A 19,822-nucleotide genomic window follows, 5' to 3' on the forward strand; every position below is an offset into this window, starting at 1 on the left:
AAGCTGAAAAGGTGTATCTAATAAACTGTCCTGTACGTTTTAATGATCCAGATCAATAATGATCTAAGTCGAGACTAAACTGCTTCAGATTGCTGACCTATAAATGTATTCACGATTCAACCAAACTAAATGACAGCTGTTTGGCACAACTGTACATCAGAGAGCATTTTTCAGGCTTTTACTCTGAAGGCCAACATTTAATGTCACTCTGTACACGCTGCTGGCTTGACGCATCTCTCTCTCTCTCTCTCTCTCTCTCTCTCTCTCTCTCTCTCTCTCTCTCTCTCTCTCTCTCTCCGTGATCCAGCGCGGTGCCGACGCTTCGTTAAACCTGGAGCCGACTTCAGAAACACTGAGCTGCGTGATAACCGGAGAGGAAACCACATTAAACAAAAAGAAAAAAAGTCTGCTATTTTAAGGTAGTTTTTCCATGGAAGCCAGAGTGGAAGGAGACCAACTCAGAGAGAGGATTGCATTCACAGTCTGTGCAAGTCTGTGTTAAGAGTGTGCGCGCCTCGGACTCCCACTCAGTGATGTAAAACGTGAAGGTGGATTTTGGCATGTGGCGGAGCAGGTAAAAGGTAAGACTCGTGATACTTCATCGACCATTAAATTGTTGTAACACTGATATATATATATATATATATATATATATATATATATATATATATATATAAGCTTAAATTCATATTTCACTTCAATCCGTGACGAACATGAACAAAAACCTTTCCCGACTCACTCATTAACTGGGGGATAACTCGCGGAAAAAAAGAAAAAAAAAAGAAAAGATATTGACACTTGGTTTCATCAGCAGACTATAGGCGTAGTCCCTCTCCGGGCAGGAGGTGTGAGAATATTTTCAGGGGGGAGGATGCAAGTTATTCAAATAAATAAATAAATAAATACATGCGAACAGGAGAGCTGATGAGGTCCCCATGAGGTCTGTGGTGGTGAATGGAGATAAAAGCTCTGCCTCTGTTTTGGGAGGGATGTAGGTGTTGAGGGAAGAAAGGATGCTGCATTGTGATCACACTTTATGTATCACACCGTATGACTGAAAACTCAAAATAAATATATATATATATTTAAAAAGACAATCCACCGCCTGCATGAATGGTGACGCCTGTGGATGTGACTTCTTTCCCTCCCATTTGAGATTGTTGCAGCAAAGAGATCGCATCTATACACTGTCTGACATGATGACACCAACACACTTGACAAGGTGGAGAGATAAAAACCCTCCTGTGCTGCACGGCGGGGGATGACACAAGCTCTGTATGAAGTTGGTGTTCTGCTGTGAGTCAGTGTGGCCCTGCAGCAGAGGAACACACTGAGGAACACAGTCCTTTTTTTGTACCCCCCTCAGAGTGGACCAGGATCCCTAAAAGCCTGCAGGGATGAGATATAGTGTAGATATCCCTTCATGCGGATGAGTGTTTGCAAAAAACCCTCACTTTACACGCTCCTGTTCTGACCTTAAGTATGAGAAATAAGACTGAATTATAAATGAGTTATGCTCAGCCAAGGGACTCTCCAGCTACTGGCTCTTCTCTGACTTCCGTGGGCATTAATTGAGGATGGCATGGCTACAGTAATTGTGTGCAAATTGAATCTGGCCATTGTTATCTTCATAATAGAGAGCATAGTTCAGGGGAAATGACCAGAAATGCATTTGTAAGCCTTTTTTTTTAAATTAAAAATTTTTAAAAAAGGGAACAATAGTTTTGCGTTCCAAAATCCAAGGCCACAGCATGTATGCATTTGTTCAGTGTGCTCACCAAAGTACCGTTTTTAGAAGTTTTCTTGTAACAAATGAATTTAGGTGCACGGAGGACTGCTGTACCTCAGGGCTTTCGGCAAGTGCCGCCCCTGCTGTCTCCAAGCAAGAGGGATGCTAATGGAGGGGTTGGGGGGGAATACAGGCGTTACCGCTGCAAGATCGAGAGAGAGTGATGGTGAGCGTGTGTCTCTGAGAGAGAGAGAGAGTGTGGGTGAGTGTGTGGGCGTTTGTGTGTGTTTGTGTGTGTGAGGCGTTTCCATGGCAACCTGTCAGGGGTGTGTTTGGTCCCGGGAGATAGTGAAGAACGGAGGGAGAGAGAGAGAGAGAGGGAGAGAGAAAGATGAGAGACGAGGAGAAAACTATCCCTTGTTAAGGGTTGGGGGGGGGGGGAAATGAGATAAGCTAATGGGAGGGGGGGAGAGGGTAAGGTGGGATTGCCTCCGCCCCTCTGTCCTCCCCTACCACCCTATCAACCTTCTATTGTTTATTTTCTCCAACCCTGGCAGGCTTCCTTTTCCCTTTCTCGTATCTCTTCCTCTGTTCCCTTGCAAGGAAATTTCAAGGCTTGCCGTGTCTGTGTCTTGTGTCACACGGGAGGATTTCTGGGTAATAACCAAGTGCACAAAACTCATCTGAGGAAATCACCGCGCCACCACCGTTTTCTCCTGACTTAACTCCCAATCAACCTTCACGCTGCTTCAATGTAATCCACAGCTGGTCATACTTACCATGACTGTATTCTTGACCTCCACAGCCTTACCAATCAAAGCTCAACCCCCCCCCCCCTCCCCCCCGCCCTGCTTTTGTCCCTCATTGTGGGTGCGCAAACTAATGAGTTAACATCCCACCCGCGTAGCTGCACACAAACCGCCTGGCTGATTCTTGGCACTTTTATTTCCCTCAGATGGTGCCAATAATGGAGAAAAGCAATGCCAGTGTTTGGGTTTTATGCGCTGACTGTTAAGCTCTGTCTTACTTGTACTGATTCCCTTTATTGGCATTAGTTGGATTACATTAGAAATCCAACTTAAACCAAATGGAAGAATATAGGGATTGATTACATGCTGCTGCAACAAGTGTGACAAGGATTTTTTTTCTGTTATTGTTTGTGATCTAACAGGAAATAAGAGAAACAAGATCTAAGGCAAGGCAAGACATAAAAGACATAAATAAAACATAAAAGGGATTTCAAAAAGGCAAAAAAAGAAAACGAAACGCACATGCAAACCAAGGACAGAAGAAAAAACAAAATAAAATATAACATTAGAAACAAAAATAGATTACAGTGTAATCACAAAGTTACACCTACAGATATGATGTGGCTGATTTCCCTCCATCCTTAAGCATGCAAAAGTCAGCCCACTTTTCTCAATCCTCCAGATTTAAATTACAATAATTTAAAAAGCATCTCACCATTTATTACCAAAACGTCTGTCTTAGTCTAAGTACAGGCAAAAACATATTCTTTGGCATCATAAACATGAAGCAATAATTTTGAGAGAAATACAAGTAAATATATTATAGATAGATAGATAGATAGATATAGATATATACACCAATGAACCAATCAAGTAAATTTTATTTGACCAGATTCCATTAAAGCTCAAAATTAACAATTGATTGAGAAGCAGTTTCATGGCCATGTGAGGCCGGTCTCCTTATGCCGTCATAAATTAAGCAGATTAAAATCTCATTATGATTTTAAATGTATTACTCGCATTTGGTAGCAACTTCATGCAAGTGACCAAGGCCATAATTAGGCAAAAAAATAAAATAAGCCCATCAGTGAGAAAGCAAAAAACATTCAGTGGCTGATAGTTAAAAGTAGGGAATGAATTTGTCTTGATGCATGCTCAGTCATCCAGGAAAAGAAATTCCAAAAACTGCAGCTATTCCAATGGCCACTGATCAATGGTCTTTGATCAGTGAGTGCTGATCAATTGTTATGACAATTTGCAATATAAATGATAAAGAAACTGACCTCACAGCCCTTTGTTTGCCAGTGGTGCTAGTTTCAGTCATTGTGCAAATGACCTGCAGTCACTTGGATGAGTGACAAAATGTTTCTCCCAATAAAAACGCCGCGTCCAGATGAATAGAATCAACTTTTGGGGATAAGGAATGAATTGACCAGCTCACTAAAAAACCTGAGGTTGGTGTGGCTGTAGCTCAGGAGGCAGAGCATGAGATCTATTAATTGCAGGTTTAATCCCTGACTGCTCCAGTCTGCATGCCAACTTGCTGACTGATGCATCCTTCTGGCTTTGTTCAGAACTGAACCTGCCTGTACAGTTCTGAATAAAATTATTTTTACAGCTTAAACCAAGATTAATTTGCACCAGAATGATGGGAATTAAAAAGTATGGAGATGGAAAGAAGCAGCTCATCATTCCAAGCATACCACATCATTGTTCAAACGTGATGGCGTGAATGTTGTGTTAGCCTGCAAGGCTGACAGGGTCACTAATTTTTACTGATGATGTGACTGCTGATAAAAGTAGAAGGTACTCTATGCTCAGTGCAAATGGATAATAACTGAAAGCATGCCAAAGAAAAATCAGCCCAAGAGGCAAAGAAAGTGAATATTCTTCAATGACCACGTCAGTGACCTGACCTCAGCCCCATACAGCAGCTTTACAGTGACTGAACCACAAATAAGCAGGAAGTGAAGGTGGGTGCAGTAAAGGCCTGCCAGAGTATTTAAAAGAGGGGATTACAGAAGTTAGTAATGTCCACAGGTTTTAGACTTCAGGCAGTCATTAGCTACAAATGATTTTCATCCAATTATTAAATCCATATATTTAACATTATCTTAGTCTGGCCCATTACTCTGTAATTCCTGCACATTTATTGCAACACTTTAATTAAACCACTTAAGGGTGAAAGTCTTCACTTTAACCACATCTTGGTTATATCGTTTAAAATCGACTGTGGAAAAATGACAAAAATTGCGTCACTGGCCATTTAGTTATGGACCTGTCTGCGGTTTCCAATGACATTTATACTAAAATGCTTTTATCTAATCAGTTATGGTTTCGATTATAGTTTAAAAATTATTTTTGCAGAAAAGGAGTTTTGGCATCACTGTTACACCAGATCTTTACGCCATACTTGGCTGGTTTAGAAGGGGATGTATCGCCCGAAACCGCACCTGCCTCCAAAAGCCACCAACTGTTCATCTGCACACAGATCAGTACCAGTTTTTGGATAAGTGCACTACAAAAATATACAAATATCCCTAATGGCAGGGCCTGTCTATCTAATCTGGTTGCTAAAGGAAAAGTAGACAATTTGATTCATTATAGGAGGAATTTTTATGATTAAAAATATAACAACAGTGCACATGAATGTATAACTGGCATCATAAAAGAGGTCACTTGGTCAGTTGAAGGTCTAATATGTTTTGTTCTCAAAATCTCTCATCATGGAGAGGCAGGAGAATTTTTGTTTTTTTGTTTCATCTTGAATCTGAATTAAATATCATCCATGTGGAAGTTTAAATGTAATTTTCACTGAGAGCCCATTTATTGTACTTCCCAAAGTAACAATAACTCAGAGACTGAGCTGAAAGAGAGTAAAATCATTTCTATTAACAAAAACTTCTTTGCCCTTCCCATTAATGCGCTCTTTTAGAGATAATCCACAGTGATAAAAAGAACATAAAAAACATTAAAAATTATATTCATAGTTATTATCCAGCTATCAGGTGATCTGTTACTGTGACGTGCTCAGGTTTCAACCTTTCCATAGCCAACCAGGTTACTATTGAGGAATTTTAAAGTAATTGTATAGTTAATCACGATGATTCTTAATGAGAGCCTGCAGTATGTGTACAGTTTGTCAGAAAATCAATATACCCCATAGGTGTCAAACACATTCTCAGGATATTAGTGCACGTTAAACTGATCGTCCTGAAATAACCCATTATGACAACAATAAAACAACAGATGGCTGCTGAAAGGCAACATTATTAATGCAAGGCAGATTTGCAGACAGAAACTTTAATTACTTAATAATTACCATGTGAATCAGTTTTATCTACACCATAAATAATTGATTAAATATTGTTCAGTTGACACTTTTCAATCCCAGATGTCAGAGCCTCCAACTAACACACATATGCATTATATTAAGCAGACTTTAAATTTCCAGGGTTTAACATGTAATGAGGTCAATAAGGTTTCCCAGTAACACTACAATAAAATGCAAACGTTTCAGCTTCTGAATTGTCATATATAGAATGCTTATAGGAAAAGTTTCATGGGCTTCAATAAATAATTCTGCACAGCTTTATTTGTGCTTTGCGATGCATTGAATAAAATCCTTGTAAGTAATATAATTCACTTAGGTCCTTTTGTGCAGGTTGCTCTGTAATGTTTGAGTTTGTTTCATGTTCACTGTGTTTCACAGTCAGGGAGGAAGACTCTCCTCTCACTTAATCTGACTGGAAAAGGAAGAAGATATGTCGAGTTAAATAAGTTTTCTTGCTGTTTTATATTAATATCTTCATAGCAAAATATATTCTTAAATTAGAGTTTAAGCACTAACGTTTAGCCCCAGTGGCAAGGTTAAAAATCTAGAAAGGATAAAGCAACGTGACATTTATGTTCATAACAATAATAATACAGTATATTTTAAAAGGGTGCCTAGCACGCATACTGCAGACGCAAAGGTGTAGAATATGAGAATGTTATGTAACTTTTCTTAAGAAAAAAAGGAAATGGCTATAACAAGTGGAAACTAGATAAAAGCCCCCCAAATGTTTAGTCAGAGAGATGCGATAAAATGTTTCGAATATCAGAGACAGCACTTTAAAACACAAATTAGTTTACTTTTTTTTAACTACCCCGTGCTAAATGGCTATATATCAGAAATAATCACACTCAATCTTAAAGTACTTTGAGAAGACCTAACTTTATTAAACAGTGTATAAAATAGTTGTCTAATCCAAGGAGTCCCAGATAAATCAGCGAATAATGACAAGAGCCATGACTTCCCACTCCTCTACTGAATATAGATGTGTCCAAAGCAAGAGGACAGCGAGGACTCTTTTCATATTAAGCAACACATTAGCGATGCAGCGAGCTTCAGAGTGCTCGGTTGTTATTGGAGACGAATTTTTTGTTTGACAGGCAAGACGAGGCCAGTGTGTGGGGCCCTTTTGCTGGAGTGTGATTAGCATTGCAGATGCTGGTTTCTGTAGGCGTCAGTTTCAACAAACTCAAGGTTCCCCGTCTCCAGTGCATGATTAAAATGTAACAGTGATGCGTGGTTAATTCGCAGGAGCAGTATTATGCTGCAACACTCAAAGAGCCTATTTTTTGCTCAGGTGTATATTGCACCTCCTCCTGCATGGGCTTTTTTTGCGCCTCCTCTTGCACATAAATACACACAAGGGCTGCAACCACACTAGTTTCTCTGTGCTGAAGTCTAATATGTCTCAAAGCTGCCAACAGCTATTACTTTCTGCAGGTATTCAATATCAAAAATTAATGTGTGAATATGAAAGGGAAATGAGGGGATTCGTGACTTTCCTCAAGAAACGAAGGTAAAGATGAATTAATTTTAGTATTAGAATTTAGCACAGAAAGGAAAAGTAATAAGAATAACCACTGGCATGATCATAATAACCTTAATAATAATTAGAATTATCCACAATAGTCTGTAATCATCAGTCCTAATAAATAAAGGGATCATAAAAACACCATCTTCGTGTAATTTAGGTCCATTAAGGTTATGACCCTCCCACAGACAACCAGTGTAGTATTGATCAGCTTTAAAGTATGTGATCAATCAAACCGCATCATATCTGTTAGTGTAGACAACAGTAGAAGCTGATTCTTAATGAAAGCCTGCAGCATCGGGGCCATTTATCAGAAAATCAATATACACTATTGGTGTCAACCTACGCTGTATACACACAAACACACACAGTTGGACATGAGTCCAGCTTGTAGTGGGTGTTCTTTGTGCACATGGGTTGCCATTAGTATAGGAAGTGCAGCATTAAAAAAAAATCATCATTGAGCTGTGCTGTGTGGCATTTTAAAGACTAATATATTATTCATGAAGAAATTTGATTGTCTGTAGTTTTTTATCCTCTTACACTTCATCATTATGTGTTCATTTGTTCATAGCGATATTAGCTTTGGGGTAGTTTTAGCATACAGCCGGTTTCTTCTGTTTAGATAAAAAACAACCTTTAGATTTACCTACTTTGTTAAACTGCTTTGAAACTCAAATATCTAATTGAATACATGAGTAAACTGGCACCAACTCAATGCTTTTACATATGTAGAATTGGTCAAAGTGACCAGAAGAGTTTCTATGAGGATGTCGGAAACTCCATAACCACCTCTGGGGTTTACACAGGATGGCCCAGAAAAAGAAAAAATCGTGTAAAGGTGTGTGGGATAGTTTCTTGGCACAAATTGGGCCTCTTAGGACCAACTAAGCATCATTTAAATGTCACAGTCTACCTGATTATTATTGTTGCCCATGTCTGTTATCTTGCAGGGGGATAAGAGAACATGTCACTGAGTTCAGATCATTTCAAGGTGGTTTCTTTAACACGACATAGAGTTCACTGTACTCAACAGTCCACCCTCACAGTTTCCATATCCTAGTCTTAGATCTTATATGGCACCTTTGGGATTTTGGTGGGATTTGCATCATGAACGTGCTGCTGACACATCTGCAGCAGCCAAAAACCAAAATCTCTGAGGAATGCTTCCAACACCTTCTTGATTTTATGCTACGAAGAATTTAAGCAGCTCTGAAAGAGAAAAGAGGGCCCAACCCAGTACTAACGATATGTACCTAATGAAGTGTCAGGTGAGTGTAATTTATAGCATCTTAGTAACCTTCTCAGTACTGTAGTAATTGGGACTGTATAACTGTATTATTTATGAAATTACTCAGAATACGTGGTGTGTAAAATATGTTGTGTTGTGATTTGACAGCCCACGTTCTTCCAAGAGATTGTTCACTTATTAAACAAGACCTGTGTGTATGCAAACTCCTATAGGCACAACCTAAATAGGTATATACAAAAATGTTGCCATGGTGAGCTAGAAGATGCTACAAAGTTTTGTGACATACTGCATTCTGAATGTTGTAAGGGGTTAATTTAATACCAACTGTGAAGCTTTCCTAATCAGAAGCAAGTAGTTTCCATGCCCAAACTTAACCTAGCAGATTTTTTTTGTTTGTTTGTTTTAAGTTGTTTAACTACTCTAGGCTGTGGGCAACTAGTGATGGGTAAAAATCAAGTTCCTCCTTTTCTACAGCGGAACATTTTCAGGAATGCTTACATAGTTTATTCCAGACAACAGGAACCAATAATCGATAGCTGTTCTTCCATTCTTGCCAATAATGATCTCACTGTAGTTCCATCCTGCAATCTTAACGTATAATCTTTTATTGCCTTAATGCAAGTCAGTGTATACTCTACACATGTTGTAGCATTGCAGATTGTTGTGACGATTGAATGAAAACACCTTTGAGGTGCTAAAAGTCAAAATGTTTAGAAGTATCTGCCACTCTCGCTGCTATATATAAATGCGCTCAGCTCTCAGCAATGTCAGGAGCAAATAATGGTGCACATCCTTTCCATTGAGAAATGAGAAAACATTGCAACAGGCAGGTCTCTGGAGGACACACTCTTGCAAGAGATGCCAGTAAAATTGGGGGGGAAAGCACAAAGAGTTCTTCAGGTTAGTGTGGGCAACCTTCCTCTGGCACTGTCACAAACACAGAGGGAGGCTGACATTAGACACTTCCACGATAACTATTTCTAGATTGTTTATGAGCACAGTTTGTAGAAGCAGCTTTTTATAAAGTGGTGCGTTCATTTACACTTTGGTGCAAAGAGTGATATTTTCCTGCACCTGTGAATTTTTCCGAGCTTAGCTAATAAGAAATATTAACTTATGAGAAGTTTCAGTATTCAGTGTTTCTCCTGGGTAGAAACAGCCTCAACTTTATGTTGCACCATCCAAAGTTTTTAATTCTCTAAACTTGTTAGCTGCTTGTAGGTTAGTAGGTACTCAGTGAACCCTTTTAATTTTTAAAGTAATTTTATATTCAATACAAATTCAAGTGCCAAAATTCTGCACTACACTAACAATACACATGAGGCTTTTCTCAGAACCAAGTTAATCCCAACATTTCCAACAATAAAGAAAAAAAGAAAAGCATGCCATTTAATCACAGTGTATCATGCTAGCTGAGTTTACAAGCTGCTGTTAGCATTAGCTCCTAAGCTTCAAACCACTGGGTCATGTTAAACAGCTACATTTTAATGGGTGTGCCCGTGTTATATACAATATAATCAATTTGTTAGCTAGTCTGCACAATCTCCACACCAAATAAAGATTTATTACCGGTGTGAATTGGCTCTATATACAACAGCAGACACTTTATTAGGCACAACTTGCTAGTATTGGGTTGCCTTCAGAAGTAGCTTAATTCTTTGTGTTATAAATTCGAGAAGATGCTGAAAACAGTCCTCAGAGACTTTGGCATTGACATAATTGCAGTTGCTGCAGATTTGCATGTGCATGATGTGAATCTCCAGTTCCACCACAGCCTCTGCTCTGTTTGATTGAGATCTGATGCAGGAAACCAGATTTGAGCTTTGTGCACATTATCCAGCCATCAGCAGCCATCAGAAAATGGGTACTGTGTGGTCGTAAAGGGATGCAATAATACTCAGGTAGGCTGTGGTATTTAAATGATACCCAGTTGGTGCTAATGGGCCCAAAGAAAATATTTTTATTCCATTACACTAAACCCATCAGCCTGAACTGCTGATGCAAGACACGGTGGGTCCACGCTTTCATGTTGGTTACACCATCTGAGTGTTGCAGGGGAAATTGAGACTCATCAGACCAGGTAATGTTTTTCCAGTCTTCTCTGTTGAATTTTGGTGAGCTCAATTTCCTGTTCTTGGCTGACAGAAGTGGCAACCGCTGTGGTTGTCTTCTGCTGCTACAGCCCATCTACTTCAAGGTTTGACATGTTGTGCATTTAGAGATGCTCTCCTGCAAACCTTGGTTTCCAGTGAGTTGCATTTGCTTAATGGTCAGCAATGTGGCCATTTTCCTCTGGCGTCTGGCATCAAGAAAGTATTTTCTCACTAAGAAGTTCCGCTCACTGGATATTTTCTCTTCTCTTCTCAGACCATTCTCTGTAAACACTAGAGATGGTTCTTTGGGAAAATCCCAGTAGATTTCTGAGCTACCCAGACGAGCCCATTTACCATCAACCGCCACACCACATTCAAAGTCACTTAAATCACCTTTGTTTCACATTCTGATGTTCAGTTTGAACTTCAGCAGGTCGTCTCAACTAACACAGATGTTTTTATGCTTAAATGTTTTGCATTGCAACCATGTGATTGGCTGATGAGATATTCATGTTCTTGAACAGCTATACCTTATGAGTATAAATACAACTGGGTTAAAAATGAATTGAATTACTTTATAACACTTTTTAAACACTCTAGATTTTCATGATGACAGGAATCAAACTGATTAGATCATTTCACAGCTTTTTGAATTGACTTATTCCAGCAGGGACCAACAGGAGAGACGAGGAATTAAGTGTGACATAAGCCCACAGCCAGATTCGATATGAGAATATCAGACTGCCTGCGAGCCCTCCCACCCTCATCTCTTTTCATTCTCAACAGTGAGGTCCGTAACCCTGCATCTCCAGGAGTTCTTCCTGCATCTGGCCCATATTCTATCATTAGCTCCCCCGCCCCTTCTCCCCCACTGCCTCCCTCCATCTCTGTCACTGCAAATTCACTTTAGTCACATGTACAGTAAAAATGATAGAAACGCATTAGGGCAAAATAGATAGAACATTGTGCAGGTGATAGAGTATAAAGCCCAGAGGAGTCTTTGAAAGCAAAACAAAATGCAGCTGAAATGAGCAGAGATGGGTTCTAAAGACTTCACTGAAATGGACAACAGAGGGGAAGTGATGGCAAAAGTCAGCAGGGAGGGAGGCAATGTCATTTCAGGTTGTCAAACTCTACAGCATGAAATTAAGCAAACCAGGTGGGGAGAATGAAAGTTAGAGCAGTGGTAGGTGAGGGGGAGCTTGATTCAAATCAGGAGATTTGACTCTTTAATGCAAAGATAAACTGCTCTAACCGCCCTGAATTCGGGATTCAGAACACAAATGCAGCTATGAACGATGTGCAAAGCTAATGCTGAATCTTTTTGCTTTCATGTTGCATTTTCTGATGCTTTTGCAGCAGCCAGGAAAATAAATGAAACACCACCCTGTGAAGTAAGAATAACGCAGCATCTACACAGTGGATTTCTTTATGAAAGACTTCAATGAATAGCAAAATAAAAGTCTGGTATAAAAAGACACTATTCACATTATGCTTCACGGGCGTAATAAATGACACCAGGTGATACACAAACACAAATCAAACTGATTTCCTGACATCATATGCTCGGTAATAAAAACAGCTGCTGATTGCCTGTCATGTGTGATAGAGGGAACGAGACCGCCTGCTGTTGCACATTTCAGAACAAATATTGCTCCGGTCTCAGATGGTCAACATGGCTTTATCCACCTCTGTGACAGGACGCGAGATGGCTTTGCTTGAGCGCTCGGTAATAGCACAAATAAAAAACAGTAAGTGCTGATACAGAGAGGTTGTTTGTTCGGTGGTAGAGAACAGATCGGTGCTCCTGGGGAGCACCTGCTATACTGTAGTAACGACCCTGTCAATACGATTGGCCCACAGAGCTTCGGTCTTAATGCACTCACCCGCTTGTCATTATAAAGCACTTGAAAGAACAGAGAGGCCATTATATTCACAGTGTAGCACCAGTTGTGGAGCCCGTGGCCTCTCAGCTGTCCTGTTGCGTGGACACCAATGGTCTGGCTGATCCTCTGTCTGAGAGCACACTCCTTGCCGTGGGGGCTGTTTGGCTGGTTGACGGCCAAAGCCGCAGCTTCAGTGGCTTTTCAGGATGACAGCATTGGCACCACATGCCTGCAATAACTGTGTCCTTCTCTGCATCTAACGCAGAGATGTGCAGAGCTGCCTGTCAATTGGGATAATTATAAGTTTGGCTTGGTGATTTTTTGCTTTAGAAGTATGGGCTGTATTTGAAATATAGAAAAGGCCTTTGGCTCTGCAATCTTTCCAATCTCCAGCAGGAGGCTTACCCCTTCTCAACTCATCACATTGTATGCAAGTCTATGAAAAAATTGCCCTATTAATCATTTGATTTATGAACTCAGTAGACATTTTCTCAATGAATTTATGGTCTCAAAAACTAATTGTTACTTTTATGTAATACAGCACGATGTTCATTTTGTAAATTATGCTCCCATTTAGAGTAAATTTAGTGATAACTGCAAGCACATTCTAGCTATTTGTGACTGACAGCTGCTACCACATGAGCATGTTTACCTCACTTATCACCTCCTTTAAAAATAAATGCACACCAAGAGCCTCCAAAATGGGTGACATCTCTGTAGCTGCATCATGCACTTTTTTACAGTCTAGTGTAGCTATGTTCACACGTGCACTGCAGCGCTGAACTGAAAGTCTGTGTGATTCACTGATGTGCAAATAGGCGAATATATTCACGGCTAGCTTGTGGTCTTTCTGAGTGGTGCCTGCTGCACGTTCTGCCCAGGCAGCATCCTCACCAAAAAGTATTTTCAGTAGTGAGAACGCTCTGCAGACTACCTCGTGTAGTTTTCCTGTCTTTCTTCTCCCGACATTGTCTGGAGTTCACGTGTCAACCTTTATTTAGCAGTAGATTTGTTTTATTTTTTCATTGAGTTTCCTCACCTGTAATATTTGTGCTCATACAGGGAGGAGTGCGTCTCAGAAACTTTTGTTGCTGAAGCAGTTCTTGTTACTGATGTGGGCCCGAATACATCAAAGATGCCAGTGACAACCACAGATAACTTTTCATCAATAATTTTCACTTCATCCAACTGAGCAGAAAACTTATTTACAGTGGAAGACAGGCAGAGATGAGGATGACAAAGGAGCAGCGCAAGTAATTTCATTCGAATTCCGTTCGCCTCCGTTGTACCGCCGTGGTGGCAGAAATCTCAGCAGCAGACATCTCAAAGCCTCAGCAAAAAATATGAAAGGGTAGCCAAGCCATGGTGTGAGACAGTGAGTGATAGCGAGAAAGTTTGAACTGCCCTCTCTTAAAAATTCGGAGCCTGTTTTACATCAGAATGAGATCAGAAGTTTTCAGATTTTGGGGAAGGTGTTGTCACCATGTGAGGCTTTTTAGTTACTGTTTCAACTGCAGTGAAGGTAAATCTAATTATGACGTCATTGCAAATAAATCCCGCAACTGCAAGAAATTTTACTTTTAATGATTTCGGTTACAAAATGCCTTTTGCAAAGTTATGATTTTAAAGTTTTACGCAACTTTGCATTCACTTTACTGTGACTAAACTACTTCTGAATATTTTTTGTTATCAAATTAACAACATTTTAAGATTTAGTTATGACATAATATCTAATTAGAAATTGTAAAAATATTCCATGTTAGGGCAAATTGACTGTAAACACAGCAATCCTAGCCTTGCACACCAGATTCTGCAACACCACACTGAGATTTGAAGGGATAACATGGCTGAGTTTATGTATAAATGCCTTGCTGTGTGTGCAGCCTCAGAGCAAGCTCTGCTAATTTTTAGTAATTTGTTGTTTCTGCTTGTTTGCCAAAATAAGTGCATTTGCTGTAATGCTGTAAGAGTCTTGCAATCCAGCTGGCAAACACACCGGAATAAATCTAAGCATTTCACCGTGTAATTGAGGAAGAGCACAGGGTGTCTGCTGAAAGACGTTTTTTTCGGCAGAACAAATATTCCGGAGGTGTCTGAATGTTACACTTTGGAGCAGCTGAGCGAAGACGGAGCTGCTGTTGGGACAGTGACAATTTGATGAGAGAACATCCCGAGTTTGTTGCAATTTCCTAATCTCGCAAAATGTGTAAGCCTCCCTTCTCGCCGTGTTTGTCAGCTGCTTTGGGGATTAATTAGCATAGCGGTGCTGGAAATGGATCCACTGCAGCAGAAGACTGTCCCTTATTTCACACAGTGGACAGGCTTAACAATCTCACAGAGACAGCCCAAATTTCAGGAAACCATAAAAGTTATGTTTTGCTAAATACTGTGACTTACCTGCCTTTCTGTAAAATAACACTGTGAACCCCTCGGTTTTGTAACACCTGAAAAAAATGAATAAATCCCACATAAAATCCAGGTGTTCAGAGAAAAACTGTATATAGTGTCATATTGTTGACATAATGAGTAAATGCTCTACCAGCTGGAATGAAATGACACTCATTTCTCGCCACTGTGGAGCTGAGAGTTTTGAATCGAAGCACAAGTAATGGCACGTTTTCATTTCAGCCTTATAAAGCTGTCAGCTTCTCTTTAACTCATTATTATTGCTTAAACCATGTGTTCCCTGAAACTCATTGCCCATACAAATGTAGCTACCTTCTTACTCATTATTATTTCCTTTTACCTTGTATCTTCCCCAAATATCTCTTTGTTTGCTGTGCTTCAAACTTTAGACCGGTTTTTCTTTATGTGATTTCATTACAAGTCTTTTTAATCATCAAAAATACATTTTATTGCAATTTAAAGATAATTTGCATTCACTGGTGGTAACCCAAATAGCATTTAGGGCTATACTCACAGTAGTTGCCCTGTACCGTGCCTGAGTACAATTATCACCACTCCCCACTGGCCTGCACACACACTGAGCTTAACGATCCAAGCCCAAAATATGCCTCAGTTTGTGTTAGCATCTCAGCTCTCCTGTCTCACTGTCTCTTTGTTTCGTGCTCTTGCAGGGCACAGTGTTCTTCATGGGGGTTTCCTTTAGAAAGCATTGATATACTGTCCTTTCATATGCCTCGCTGATTTATTAATTACTCAACACAGCATTTTCACAGTCACAGTTGACATTGAGGATGCATTGGAGTTTCATGCTTGGGTGCAGTTAGCGGTCGCACTGTATGCATGTCGCCCCGGACATGTGCTGTACAACAGAGGGGTGCACCAGTTAGTGCTGTCACCCTAAAGCAAGAATGTTGCATATATGTCTTCCTGCTAGTCTTTGGAGTATCACCCACAGATACACATGTCATGTTAATGAGTGATTTCACAGTATATTAACATGAATGGTTTTCTCTCTCTCTATTTGGCCTGTGATTGACTGACAACCTGTCCACGGTGCACTAAACCTTTCACCTTGTGACAATTAGGATAGGCCCCGCCCTCCCTGTGACCCTGAATCCATCCATTCGTCCATCATCCATCTGTTCATCATCAATATGCTGATTCCATGATCAAAACTCCAAGAAGGTTTTGGACGTTGTAGGTAGCAGATCCATCTCTCCATTCTTTGGAGGCACAGTTTTTTCAGTTATTCACTATGGGAGTCATTAAAGGCAGAATAATTGCCTGAATATTTTACTTAAGAGGTTCTGGTGCTTCCGTTACATTTTCCTCAAGTCGCAGGTCTCACAAGAGAACAGTAAGCAGGCGCTCTGAGACATATGCAGAGTTGTACAGTATCTCATTAATCTGTTGTAAAGTACATTAAGGGAATTCTTTTGTAACACAGTATTGTAATTTCCTTTTTCGTTGTACCAGTTGCTGCTTTGTATTTCATGGTTTAAGCAGGTGACTTGCCTATGAGATAGAAAAGCCCTTCAGTTGTCTTTAACAGGAATATCAAATGAAGCTAAATTTCCTTTCATAGGGAAGAAAGGTTAGTATCATTTCTCCTTCTAAAAATAGAAGGTCTTTGCATGAGGCTGCCTCATTCTCATCTGCATGCTAGCTCTTGCCAAACCCACCATGTAACACATGACCTGTTGCTCTACAGAAGGCGAGAGAAAACGAATCAAGCTGTTTGCTCCTGATTGCTCTCTAAAACGTAAAAATACTGTTTCTGTGAATGACAAAAGTCGCTTTAATGTTTCCGGCCACTTATCAGCCTTAATGGATCGCTGAAGCGGAAGAGAACTAGCAGGGTGCACTCTGATAGCATGTGCTAAGTGCACTCAACATTTCTGCACTGATTTGCCATTCTTGGATAATAATTTGCAAAACTACTTCTCTCTAGTACTTTTGACACAAAGTAATCAATACTCAGTTCTGTTGGCTTCTTATATAAGGCCAAGGATAGTCTGATTTTTGTCTTGGGGTGTTTTAGAGAAATAAACAGAGAAGTGTTTATATGTAGCCAGTACCGATGGCTAACAGTTATGCCACCTTATACCCAAATATTTCCAACATTTTTTTTGATGAACTTTTATTACTTAAACCTGAGTTATAGTACTGCATATTTTATATTTTATATTTTGGTCTTGTTATAAAAGGTCAAACCAAATTTTGGCATGAGGAAGACTTTGTCTGAGTTTGGGGATTTTATCTTTGCTTCGGTGATCTGCCTCCTTGAGAAGTCCACGTGGTCATAAGTTTACTTGTAAAGTGCACTCAAAAGCATTTTGGCTCATAATAAAAGTCTAGTCTATATGGCTCTACTTAATAAAGCCATTAGACATTGTGTCTTTTCTTGACTTACAACTGAAAGCTGTACACAGACACTGAAAGAGACTCTCTGACAGAAACATGGCCACGGTCACTGATAAGTGAAGTTGTTTTCATGTTTCTGGGTCTTTCAGTGTTTTGTAGACTCATGATTTGTTCCTTTGGATTTAAGAGATGTTTTATGGTCAAGTTCTTTATTTCTGCACTAAGAATCCAAGGAACACTGCACGCCCATGTGGTTTCAACTAGTAGGTTGAACGTAGGTCTGCTCTTTAGCATAACCTGCTTGATTGTCCTTTTTGACTCTAATTAAAAACATAATTTAAAAAATAAGCATCAGGCTACATTTAGTAAAACATGAAAACTTATTAGAAAAATGTTTGCTGAGGTCATAGATCAAGAGAACCAAAGGGTTGTTTTCCAATAGAAATCTTTTCAGTAGTCGCCCCCTTCTGGTGATTAGATACAATGCAGATTTTAGGCGCCCCTGCACTGGCTTCACTTTGCAGACCTGGAGGCTGTGTTTATATTTTATTTGCAGTCTATGTGTATAACTAGCAGGCACTTACAGTCCTAGTTGTTGCACAATGACAAACTTCATAACATACTGTCCAAACCTGTTATCCCGTCATCCTTTTGTCTAAAACAACCTACTGTGTGATCTAAATTCAGGCCTAGAAAATTAAAAAGTAGACACTGAGTTGTGTCTCAGGTAGTTTGAGCAGCTGCGACTATTTATTCTGTTCCTTTTAGTTCCATTGATAGAAAATAGATAAGATGCTAAGGGATGTGTGCCACCTGTAGTCCTCCATCCTGTGTAAAACATGGGCTTTGCTATAGAGGCCACTTTGTCTGCAGCTTTTTATATTGATTTTCTGGCATATACTTGCTTTTTCTGAATGGTGCAATTTGTAAGACTGCTAATGCTGAGACGGCTGAGCTCATGCAAACACCCAGAGTCCACCGAGGGACAGAAATGCGTGGCTTCAAGCTAAATTATTTTCTCTGCATCTGTCTCAGCTGTATGGTCTTTTTTTTACTAGCTTCCCAAGTGCTTTTTGGGATACCAGTCGTTTAAATGAGTACATGAATGAAACACTGTTTAAACATATAATAGCAGCTCTATCCAAACACTCTCTTCCTTCAAGTCAGTACGAAGTCTAGCCACTGCATAGCAGTGGAAAATTTCCCTTCCCACTTAGTAACAAGTCTTTCAAGTGGATATGAGACTTTGTGCAGTGTTTTTGGAATATTCATGCATGTGAATGTGTGCTAGCGAACATTTATGTGGCCCAAACCTGCTCCATTCCCCAAGGAGTTCACATTTGCCAGTCTCTGGCTATGTTTGCAGGCAGCCAATTATGCGGCAGGTGTAATATTGTGTGAAAGCATCCAGTGAGCTCACACAAACAATAATTTGATGCTCTTACATTAAGTCTGCGGATCCGCTGTAAACAAATCACAGGAGAAGAGCTTCTCTTTCTGTCACAGGCAGCCTCGGGCTTCTGTCACTGTTGTGGTAAAAATCCACAAATAGTGCACAGCAGGAACAGTTTCACCTAAAGGAGAGACTGGGAAAGCAGGTAACCTTCTCGTGCTTCTGCTAGCCAGTGTTAACTGTAGAACTGCAATTCTGAGGAGCCTGAATTAATGAGAAATCCATGCAGATTTCTAATAGGGCTGTAATTATTAGATAATTAGTCAGTCGTGTCAAGTTCAAATGAATATCTGCATTTTGTTCTGTTGGTGGGATAAATCCAATTTAAAAGATGTCACTGTTGGCACAAAAAAGATGTCGTTTGGTGTTTGTCTCTATTTTCTGAAATTTTAAATGCACATCTATATAGCCATCTGTTGGTCCAGCCATACCTTTTCTTCTTCTTGGCTGAACAAGAAGTTCCAGATGGAACTTCCTGCCCCACTTTCCAGTTACTCCTGAGTGGTCCTAACACATTTGCAGGTCAGATTAGATATATATGACATCTACAGCAAGTTCGCGCTCTGCCCCAGGTTGCCTCCCAGGACCTGAAGAAGATGCCAAAGAGGCATTTTGATTGGATGCCTGAAGCACTTCAGCTGCCCCAGTCCCCACCAAATGTCCAAACAAGCATCTCTGGCCATCCTACAAAGGAAACTCAACTGTTTGATCTCATTCTTCTGGTTATTACCCAGAACATGTGGCCATAGGTGTGGGTTGAAATGAAAATCAACTGGTTAAACCAAAGGTTTGTCCTCAGGCTCTGCCTTCTTTGCACCACAGTGGTCCAGTTCAACCCTCAGATTACTCAATCCGCCCATTTCATGCTCCACCTCTTCTTCACTCGTGAAACCAGAGATCCTTAGATACTTAAACTTATTCACTTGGAGTAGTGACTCTCATTCAGCAGGTGAAAACCACTGTGAAAACAACAGCCTCAGACTTTGAGGTGCTGACTCTTTTCTAGACACAGGTTCAAACTACCC

At 40.1% G+C, this 19,822-nt stretch overlaps 1 protein-coding gene across 1 annotated transcript in view; it reads left to right on the top strand.

The window, feature by feature from the left end:
* Positions 1–321: 321 nt before the first annotated feature.
* The window catches only part of lingo2b (leucine rich repeat and Ig domain containing 2b), a 37,954-nt gene continuing 18,453 nt past the window's right edge, over positions 322–19,822 (top strand). The window contains exon 1 of the mRNA XM_063499900.1: positions 322–581. The gene's annotated coding sequence lies outside the window, so the exon portion shown is untranslated. The remainder of the gene's footprint in view (positions 582–19,822) is intronic.

This window comes from Pelmatolapia mariae, linkage group LG16_19, assembly GCF_036321145.2.
Source record: "Pelmatolapia mariae isolate MD_Pm_ZW linkage group LG16_19, Pm_UMD_F_2, whole genome shotgun sequence".
In the NCBI taxonomy this organism is placed as follows: Eukaryota; Metazoa; Chordata; class Actinopteri; order Cichliformes; family Cichlidae; genus Pelmatolapia; species Pelmatolapia mariae.